The following is an 11,197-nucleotide window of genomic DNA, read 5'->3' as shown; positions in this document are numbered from 1 at the left end:
TGATGCTGGATTCAATGTGCTGGATACCGCAGCTTTTCAAGGGTTCGGTTCCTTGTTATTAAGAGATATAAAAGGGTACCCAATGGTATTCCTTTGGCAGGGAAGAAGCCAGCCGAGCACGCCATCGGGGTCGGCTCCGTTGCGGCAACAGGGTCAAATACACAGAACAACAGTGGTGTACACGGGATTTGACAAAATTTGTCGGGGTAGCCGGACCCCAACGAGCTAAGGTAGCTCCGCAACTGTCCTTTGGGTCAGCTAATTAACTACATTGCGTGCTACTAAGTTTATTTTCCCTCAAATTATTAGGCGTGGTACGCCATTTTAGTTATTTTAGCAAGTTTTTCTTTCTTGAAACGGTTTACTTTTAGCAAGGTGTATTTTAACTCTAGTTTAGTATGTGCTATGTTTAGTTGTCATGAGACAAGGTGCATAATGATAGAGGTTATTTGCGGAGATGAGGAAGAGCTCTTGGTTGTATTGTGTTTGTAACTTTCGTCAGACTTTTCCTGGAACTAAAACGAATCGGTGCTCGTAGCCTAAAAGGAGGAGAAGCTGAATTAGACAACTTAAAACCTTAATCTAGATCTCTATCTAGTATTCTTAAAATATAAACTAGAACATGGTATCTTTTTTTTGCGAGGATCCAACATGGTATCTAGATGTGCAACTAGGTTCAACTAGTGTGTACCAACCCACCCAACAAGAGTTTTGCAATTTATAGCTAATTCTAGCAAGATACTACTCTAAATAAGTAAAAACACTCAAGTTGCACGTATGAATTGTTGAAACGTAAATGTGTGGGTGAAGAAAATACAAACTCAACATATTGAATTTTTTTTCGTCGTATCAATGGGCTAATAGCCACCCATAGTCCACATTGGAGCTCGACCAAGAATATGCTCTGGTCACCAAGTATCTTCCCACTAAGGCTCACACCAAGTAGATACGGACCTTACCACAAAGGCAAACACCCCGTGCATCCATCACCTTGACGCCATATTCACTATGGAGGTTCCCACGAAGGAGGGGTCTCTCGTCCCCCGAACACGGTCTTCGTGGCCGCTCCACGTCAAGCCGGAAGGCTAATGGCTTACTAGACTATGAACCACAAAAACTTCAAGGGGTGTGCATACCAAGATTACAGCAGCGGTTCACTCTAGAATCAAATACAAAGCAGCAATACCTTACTCTCTCATCTTCTATACACATTACCTAGCACTGATACTCTCAAAGCATGTGCTAAAATCTTTTGGAGGTGATCACTAAGCACTATGATGGTTTGGAACTTTGGATATCTTCTTCAATATGTGTTGGCTTCCTCCAGACTCCAACAACCTCAAATGGGCCACTCAAAAAAAAACCTCAAATGGGCGAGTAGAGGGAGTATAAATAGCCCAACAACTATACAGTAGTACCGGATTAACGAAACTCTGTCTGGGTGGGTATCATATCACCCAGAACCCTTTTCACAGCCGCATAGTCGTTGGTCCCTTTCTTGCAAAGCCACTTTTGTTTGTGTCATTGCTCCGACCGTTCATCTCTCAGTTCATCCAGGGCTGAAGGGTTTTCTCCCAAAACCTTCTGCTGCCAAACATGCTCTCTGAGTGATCAGACCATGCTTTCACCGACGCCTCTCAGCATTTGTACCGGATCATCTGGTACAACGTAAGTTCATATGATGATGAAGGCTTTTCTTCTCTTGATTGTCATCCGAATTCGCATTGCACCGACCCAGTATATTTTGATGCCGTCGCAGAACTAACGCTCTGGATTTTTACTATGGCTTGGGTATCCTGAGAATGATTTATACATTTTGACTATAATTTGAACTTTATTAATAGGATATAGAAATTCTATAAATGTGAGTTCACAAACTTGTCAATCTTGTTGATTATATTATCACTCAATCACTAAAATCACAGTTATAGCTTAAAGGGTTAAGAACTTCTATAAAATTGATTTCATTTATGAAATTTTATAATGACAGCAATCAATATCTTATTGTCTTCCAAGACAATCCAAATTTGGCATCATTCTGCATAGGTGGTAAAGGGCCTAAGATTTTGAACTAGAAAATCTAAGGGCCGGGCTCTAATCTTATATAATTTTGAACTAAATAATTTAAGAGTCTTGTTGAGCTGTGAAGAGGCCACTAGGACCATGGCCCGTTACCACCCCTAGCATGAAAAGATTGATTTCCATAGAAAGTTTAATGCATTGGTATTAATACGAGAGTCTTCTAGCAACTTCATAGTCTATAAATGTTAAAATAGTAACTTGATAATTTGAAAGGCATCCATGTAACAGAGAATATGTGACCAATCTTGTCCTTTTTTTCCTCCTCACACTACTACAGAATTGGCCATTGCCAACGGGCTATCACCGCCGGTTTAACATGAACCGGCGGTGATGAGGTATCACCGCCGGGTCCCGAGTGGGTGGCCGTAGTGGCCGTTGGAACCGGCGGTGATGCTTCATATCACCGCCGGTTCGTGTTAAGAACCGTTGGTGATGTCCTGCGGGCATATCACCGCCGGTTTGTAACACGAACCGGCGGTGATATGAAGCATCACCAACGGTTCGTGTTACAAACCGGCGGTGATAAGCCTGTACAGTACAAAACCCCAACCCCTCCTTCCTCCTACCACCTTTCTTCTCCAACCCGACGGCCACACCTCTCTCCTCCATTGTTGCTGCCGGATTTTGCCGAAATTCTCATGAAACCTCACCATTTTTGATGTATTGGCTCCACCAACTTATTCTAAGGTTAGTAGCCATCAATTCATTGGCTTTGTACCCATTTTCTTGGGATTATTGATGCATTTCGTGATGAATTGATCAAGGAGGGCTTTTTTCTCCATTTTTGGATCATTTCTCATCATTGGGGCTTCTTTTTTTGTTGTTTTAGTGAACCAACTTGTGATAGGTTTGTAGCTAGCAATCCATTTGATTCATAGCCTTTATCTTAGGATTAGTCATTCATTTTGTGATGAATTGATCAAGGAGAGTCTCTTTTTCTTCACTTTAGGATAAATTCTCATGGACACTCATCATGAAGTCATCATGGAGGCTCATTAAATTTTGAGGACTGGACTTCACATATTTGATTCAAGGTAAGAACTAGCTCTTTATGGTTAGATTATTGTCATAATTGCGATGATTGGGATGTAAGGGGTCTTTCTTAATTAGTTTATAGGATATTTATTAATTGTGATGATCGAGATGTAAATGCTTTTTCTTAATTAATTTAGATGGCATTTCTTAGTTTTGATGATAAGGAACTTGACAAAAATTGAAGTAGATATTTTAATTATTGAAGTAAAGCCTCTTTCTTAATTGATTTAGATGGCCCTTAAAGTGTGATATTTATTACGAAACTTGATAAATTGAAAATCTATGTGTTGAGATGATAATTTTACTAAATTAAGATTCTTGGATGTTTTCTTGTGTGCATAGATGAATCGAGGTTGGATGTACGGTACAAAGGCTGGAAATTTGGATTTTGTCAATGGTGTGGACTCGTTTGTGCAGACTGCCAAGGCACACAAGAATCTACAAGATGATGGCTACGTGTATTGCCCATGCATTGATTGCAAAAATTAGAAGCAGTTTGGCAATGTTGAGCAGATCCGCTTTCATCTGTTATTTAGAGGTTTTATGCCCAACTACCAAGTTTGGAACAAGCACGGTGAGGTTGGTGAGACAATGCATTCCATCCATGAGGACAGGCATGAAACAGTGGAGGAAACAACTAACCCGGAAATAGTAGAGGAAATCGGACATGAAAGCGTAAATGAAACCATGCAGGAAACATTAGTTGCTGATGATGTTGTGGATGCACTAGACCAGATGATACGTGATGCGGAACCGGACTTTCTTGACAAAAAGAATCTGAAGAAGTTGGAGCAGATGAGGATAGATGCAAGAACACCACTTTACCCAAGTTGCAGCGTGTCTAAACTTGAAGCAAACCTGATGCTATTGGAGATGAAGTCTAGTAATGGTTTGTCAGACAAGGGATTTGATGATTTGTTAAGCTTATTGCAGAAGTTGCTGCCAAGCCCTAACGGGTTGCCTGAAAACACATACCAAGCGAAGCAAATGATTTGCCCAATGGGACTGGAGGTACAAAAGATCCATGCATGCCCTAAGGATTGCATCTTGTATCACGGCAAATATGAAGACTTGGATGCATGTCCAGTGTGCTCAGCTTCACGGTACAAATGTCCTGAATCAGCATTGTCAATGAAAGGTGACCGCAACAAACGACCACCTGCCAAGGTCGTCTGGTATTTTCCTATCATTCCTCGTTTGAAACGGTTGTTTGCAAATGCGAAGACTGCCAAGCTGATGAGGTGGCATGCCGAAGATCGACTCGTTGATGGGAATCTCAGACACCCTGCAGATGGTTCACAGTGGAGAGCTATCAACTACAAATACAAGAATCGGTTTGCAAAGGAAATAAGAAACATAAGATTCGGTTTGAGTACGGATGGGATGTGTCCTTTTAACATGGTGAGCAGCAAACACAGTACGTGGCCTGTAACTCTTTGCATATACAACCTTCCTCCTTGGTTGTGTATGAAGCGGACCTATATCATGATGCCATTACTAATCCAAGGGCCAAAACAACCTGGAAATGATATCGATGTGTATTTGGAACCACTGGTGGATGATCTAATGAAGTTGTGGAACGATGGTGTCAAGGTGTGGGATGAGTACAAGCGAGAACACTTCACTCTGAAGGCAATGTTGTTTGCAACAATCACAGACCTTCCCGGCCTTGGTAGCTTAGCAGGCCAAGTAACGAAGGGTTACAAGGGATGTGTGGTTTGTTTGGATGATACCGACGCAAGATGGTTGAAGAATAGCAACAAAATGGTTTACATGGGTCATCGTAGGTTCCTTCCAAAGGCTCACCCATATCGCCGGAACAAGAAATCCTTTGATGGTACAAGGGATGAACGTTTACCTCCCAAGTTTCTAGATGGGAAGGAGATATACAAGAAGGTTAGTAAACTAAGAGTTGTACTAGGAAAGGGCAAAGGAAGTGTACCCGCTCCAGCTGATTCGTTGTGGAAAAAAAATTCCTTGTTCTGGAGACTCCCTTATTGGCAGGACTTGATTGTTCGTCATGCACTTGATGGCATGCATCTAACTAAAAATGTTACCGAGAGCACGCTCGGAACATTAATGGCCTGAAAGGTAAAGGAAAAGACTCACTTGAAACTCGACAGGACCTGCAAGATATGAATGTCAGAAGTGAGCTGCATCCAATTACTCAACATGATGGGAAGACGAAGCTTCCGGTTGCATCTTGGACCTTGGATAAAATTGAGAAAAAGAAAATTTGTAGCTTCTTCCACGAACTCAAAGTGCCAACGGGCTACTCATCAAACATCAGAAGGCTTGCGAACATGAAGGAGTTAAAGTTCAACATGAGCTGCATGAAGGCCCATGACTGCCACGTCATTATGACACAGTTGCTCCCAGTTGCTCTGAGGGGCGTGCTTCCCGTGAAGGTCAGAGATCCGATCATAAAGTTGTGCTCATTCTTCAATGCAATCTCACACAAGGTCATAGACCCAAACACACTTGACAAGCTGCAAGCAGACCTGATTCACACAATTAATCGGCTCGAGATGCATTTTCCACCAACTTTCTTTGATATATCGGTGCATCTTATCACTCACCTTGTTGCCCAGATGAAAGCTCTTGGTCCAATCTTCTTGCATCAGATGTTTCCTTTCGAGAGGTTGATGAGTGTTCTAAGAAAATATGTTCGGAATAGATATCGTCCAGAAGGGTGCATGGTTAATGGATGGTCTACAGAGGAGGCAGTTGAGTTCTGCACATACTACCTGGATCTTAATAGAATGGGAGTTCCAGTATCTCGTCATGAGGGAAGGCTGGGGGGCAGAGGTATGATTGGTGAGCAATCAGTTCGTATCGATGACCTGGCTAGTTTTAATCAGGCACATTTCACCGTTCTGCAGCAGGCATCTGTAGTCTCACCTTATATTGAAATGCACAAGAGAGAACTACAAGGTAAATATCACGGTAGGTCAGAAGCATGGCTCACAAAACAACATAAAGAGGAGTTTGGAAGCTGGTTACGACTTAAATTAGCAGGTGTCGATACCGGCAATGCTCAACTAGATCTTTTGGCCATCGGTCCATCTAGTACGGTCCTAAAGTTCCAAGGATATGAGATAAATGCATACACATTTACACTAGAAAACAAGATGAGAAAAGCACCAACCAAAATAGTGGTGTCCGTATCGATGCTTACAACGATAATCGTCAATTGGAGACATATTATGGGTTCATAGAAGAGATATGGGAGCTAGAGTACGGACCACTAAAAATCCCTCTTTTTCGGTGCCAGTGGATCAAGCTTCCTAAGGGTGTGTTCACGGACAAGTACGGCATGACGGTCGTTGACCTCACCAACATAGGGTATAGGGATGAACCATTCATATGGGCTAAAGATGTAGTCCAAGTCTTCTATGCAAAGGACCTAGCGAATGAGGGCAAACATGTGGTGCTGCAAGGGAAAAGGAAGATCGTCGGTGTTGAAAATATGACCGAGGATGAAGAGAAGGGATTTCAGGACATGCCTCCACTTGGACCCGATATCGACCTACCTGTGTTTGAAGAGGGAGAAGAACCAGCTTATGTGCGACTTGATCATAACGAGGCCATCATCGTCAATTGAACCTATCTTTTCACTATTTATGTACTAATTTAACCATGTAATATTTAGAAAGAATTAACGTATTTTTATTAATTATATGCCTCCACTTCGTATGGTGTAAAACTTATTAATTATATGTCGTGAATGGATTGCTGCCATATTTGCCTCCACTTTGTCTTGAATGAAGTAGACATATATGCCTCCACTTTGTCTTGAATGAAGTGGGCATGTGAAGTGCCTGCAGGGGCTCAACACCGCCGGGTTGGGAGTAGACCCGGCGGTATAGACACTCAACACCGCCGGGTGTGGGCTGGACCCGACGGTGGAGCCCTGTTTTCCTTTTTTTCCCCTAGCGCGCGCCCCAATTCTCAGTCGCCACTCCACCGCCCCAATTCTCAGTCGCCACTCCACCGGCGCCCCGTCCCCGAGCACCGGCGCCCCGTCCCCGAGCCCCGGCGCCGCCGTCCCCGAGCACCGGCGCCCCGTCCCCGAGCCCCGGCGCCGCCGTCCCCGAGCACCGGCGCCGCCGTCCCCGAGCACCGGCGTCCCGTCCCCGAGCCCCGGCGCCCCGTCCCCGAGCCCCGGCGCCGCCGTCCCCGAGCACCGGCGCCCCGTCCCCGAGCCCCGGACGCACCGCCATCCCTGAAGTTAAGCAGCAGATCTCTCTTCCCTGGCGGCGACGACTGGGCCGAGCGGCGGCGCCATCTATCCTGTCCCCTTCAGGTATGTCCTCCCCCTTCTCTTTCCTTCCGCTGTGCGAGACGGAGCACCCTAAACCCTAACAAAACTATTTGTGTTCGGATCTGAATCCAGTTACAATATATTACCTACTAGCATCGATTTCGTTTGCAAGAATTATCGCGTGTACATGTGTACACCCCATGTCCTATGCTAACTGGAGAGAAACACAATTTGGCTTCAAAAGCTTCTGATGCAGCCTTGGATGTCAAGGTCATATGTGTTCTGCTTCGGCATGCATAACTTATAACTGAATCACCTACTTTACCATGGTTTTCCTTAAAATTCAGTTAAAGTAGTCAAGGTCACGGGGGTTACATGGGTAGATCTGCTGCTTATATAAGCACAGCCTTTCAGAAAATAGGTTTTAGGCATCAGTTGGGTAGTTCAGCTGCCCCGATTCCCTTTGGTTGATTTGCAACTGACTAAAGTGTTTGTCCATCTTAGATTAGCTTCTGTGGTTATGCATTCCATTAAGACAGTATCTTGAATTCATTTGATGATGTGACAAACAGCATATGATAAATTCTAAAGAAGTGTATTTTAGTTCCCTTTTTCCATCCTAATCTGTTCATTAGTCTTAGTGCGTTGCATACTCCCATTTCTAGCAAGCAGTAGCATTAGTATACAAGAAGATCAGTCTAGCCTTTTTTTATTTGCTGAATGAAAGAGCAAGATGGATCAGGCCATGCCTTGTTGTGCAGCTCGATCTCCGATCCATCACCTGCACACACATATACATACATGCATGTGTTTCAGAAATAATCATTGGAGGGATGTATCGAATCATTATTGGAGAACTCATTAGCAACCATGCATATAATTAAAAGCCACGAGGAATATTTGCCAAGCTTAGTCAGCAAGTTGGACGATGGAGAACAGCTAATTTCAAGGAGGAAGTAAGAATTGCAACTTCTTATTAAGCCTTTTATTTACTTATAGCTGTTCTTTATGCTGTTACTTCTTGCCATTTGAGCTGATAGATCTATGTCATTGATTTACTTCATATTTACCAATGTTCATTTCTTTATTCTAGCGGATTACCCCTTTTGAGTTAAATTCCATGTTCCATCCACTTCTAAAGGCATTAGCTGAATATGGAAAAGATGTCTTGGGCATTAGCTGAATATGGAAAAGATGTCTTGGGCATTGTAAAAAGTATGATCATTCACAGTGTTGTACGAAATGTACCTTTGTGTCTGGCAGCGATCTCCTAGTTGCATGAATTGATTTTATTTTTTGTGGACAGAACTATTGTTTTATTTCACTGGGTTGCTTGAAATTTTCTAAGAAGAGGTATACTAAATATGAAACATTAATACTTTTGTCAAACTTATTGGATAGAGAACTAGTTCTCTGCCGTAAGACTCTTTATTCTGAAATTGTGTCTTTCCAAAACTTAAATGCTACGAATTTTTTTCAGGTGCTGCTGAATCAACGTTGCCAAATGGCTCTCAGAGAAGACCTCTGGCCATATTGGGTCTACAGCTATCGAAGCCAAATGCCAAAAAGACTGGCTATTTCAGTGACAAGACTGATTTTCATAAATCTTCTACTGTTCTGGGATATGCTGCACATGTAAGTATATCTAGTTTGATTAATTATTATAAACAGGAAATTAAATTCACCATTCTTTTGTCAATTCTAATTTCTTTGCCAGAGCATTTTGAAATACTATCAGTTTATGACTTCATTCTGTTCTAGAAGAAAGAAGATATTCAGATTGGGTGGACATATAACTAACAATGCTCTCCAGATGGTACTATTTTACAAACCTGACTGTTTGTTTGTTATGAATCATAGGCAGTCTCCCTCATTGCATCATATCTCAATGTTCCTCTTCGATATCCTTTGCGCTTTGGAGGTTCGCAGTCGTATATTCTTGATCCTTCGCCCTCAGTTGAACCATCATCTATAGGTGTACTCATTTGCTACCTTGTGCCGTTTTGGGACAGTCACTGCATAAGCCTTTCTGCATGAGGCATTCAGTTCACTATGTTTTTTTTAATTTTTACTTCCTACCTTCAAATGCAGATGGATTTGCTGAGAAAGGTTGGTGCAGCTAGAGAAGTTAATTGTTTTTTATTGTTTGGACATTAAAATGTCATGATTATAGGGTGGAACCAAGCAATAGCTAGCTTGATCAAATTATATGGTAGAATATGCCAGACATGCATGTTTAATGTAGAATAAGCTATATATTTTCCTGGTGAATGGCAGAAACTGAAAACATGTCTATTGTACAAATGATGCAATATTATTATATGAAAATATTTTTTTTGATGGGAAAAAGGTCTTCACCGCCGGTTCGTGTATTCAACCGGCGGTGTTGATGTCTACATCACCAACGGTTCCAGATACGAACCGGCGGTGATGGGTGAACATCACCAACGGTTCTGGAACCGGCGGTGATGGCCCCGCTATCACCAACGACATAAATCCAACGCCTCCCGAACCGTTGGTGATACTCCTTACGAACCGGCGGTGATGAGGGGTGCTGGAGTAGTGTCATGCGGCTGGTCTGTTCCGGAACCGGTTCCTCTGCAGTTGGGTGACTGCCATGTGGGCTCCACAGCCATGGGGCCCACATGGCAGTCATTCAACCGCAGAGAGCATAGGATCTCGTTTCGTCTGTTGCATTTCGATCACTGGTCTATTACTCTATTACCAAATCTGCTGGTACATTGAATCTGGAGTGGTTCTCAAGTTAGTAAGCAAAACTCCCTCCATTTCAAATTATAATTTATTTTAATTTTTCTAAATACATTTTTTATAATGAAATATCAAAACGACCTACAATTTAGAATGGAGATAGTGAGCTCTCTAATTAGAAAAAATAAGATAACGAAACCCACCTCCAACATTAAGAAATGCAATCTATTATCTTATTATTTAGCCAACAAACAGAGCCCCCACGTTTACTCTCAAGGCCTAGAAATTCCCACGTTAATCGGAAAAAAATAGAAAAATAAAAATTATCTTATTATTTAGCTAACAAACAGAGTCTCCACATTTACTATGAAATTCCCACGTTAATCGAAGAAAAATAAAAAAATAATAATTACCCACCACTGGCATTATGATAAAAATTAGCCTAATTAAATATTAAAAATTACCCCTGTGCCTAATTAAAAATCATCCATCAATGCCATTATAAAATATTAAATATAAAATATCATTTAGCTATGTATCAGTTATAAATATATACTATTAATAAAAATTAAAGCTAACAACAATCAATCAAAATTAAATGAAAATAAGAATAATTATCTGCATAATATTATTAAAGCTCAACAAATCAAATTGTTATCTATTATATATGTATGTATATATATATATATATATATATTTGAGTGTTAGAAGAAGCCACCACACGTTCGTCGAGAGAGGCTAGAAATTCCCACATTAATCCAAAAAAGAGAAAGATATACACCGTTGGATTTTATGAAAATCTAACGGTCAAGACTTAATCTAAAGAGTCCATGTCCATATCACATAAAAATCTATATTAGATAAAACTTTGTATTTCCTTTTTGACTTGGACTCAAAAAAAAGGAAGAAATAGGGGCAAGCTCGGTTTCTGGCCAGGTCTGAAAGGCGGCTATCATGCCCGCATGCGTGTGCATGTGAATGAAGCTCGGTTTATGGCCAGTTCTAAAAGGCAGCTAGCATGCCCGCATTCGTGTGCATGTGAATGCATGTCTGCCTAAGCTAGGGCCACTGATCATGTATTGGTATCTGCGATGAAGCATTCCTTAC

General features: G+C 41.8%; 1 long non-coding RNA gene across 1 annotated transcript; it reads left to right on the top strand.

The window, feature by feature from the left end:
* Nucleotides 1-8,858: 8,858 nt before the first annotated feature.
* LOC120651438 lies at nt 8,859-9,670 on the top strand. The gene is made up of 2 exons (XR_005666183.1): nt 8,859-9,016; nt 9,242-9,670. It is a non-coding gene; the product is annotated as an uncharacterized LOC120651438 (long non-coding RNA).
* The last annotated feature ends 1,527 nt before the right edge of the window (nt 9,671-11,197 follow it).

Source organism: Panicum virgatum, chromosome 1K (genome assembly GCF_016808335.1).
Source record: "Panicum virgatum strain AP13 chromosome 1K, P.virgatum_v5, whole genome shotgun sequence".
NCBI lineage: Eukaryota > Viridiplantae > Streptophyta > Magnoliopsida > Poales > Poaceae > Panicum > Panicum virgatum.
Note: the sequence above shows the minus strand (reverse complement) of the source record. Positions and strands in the feature narration are given on the sequence as shown.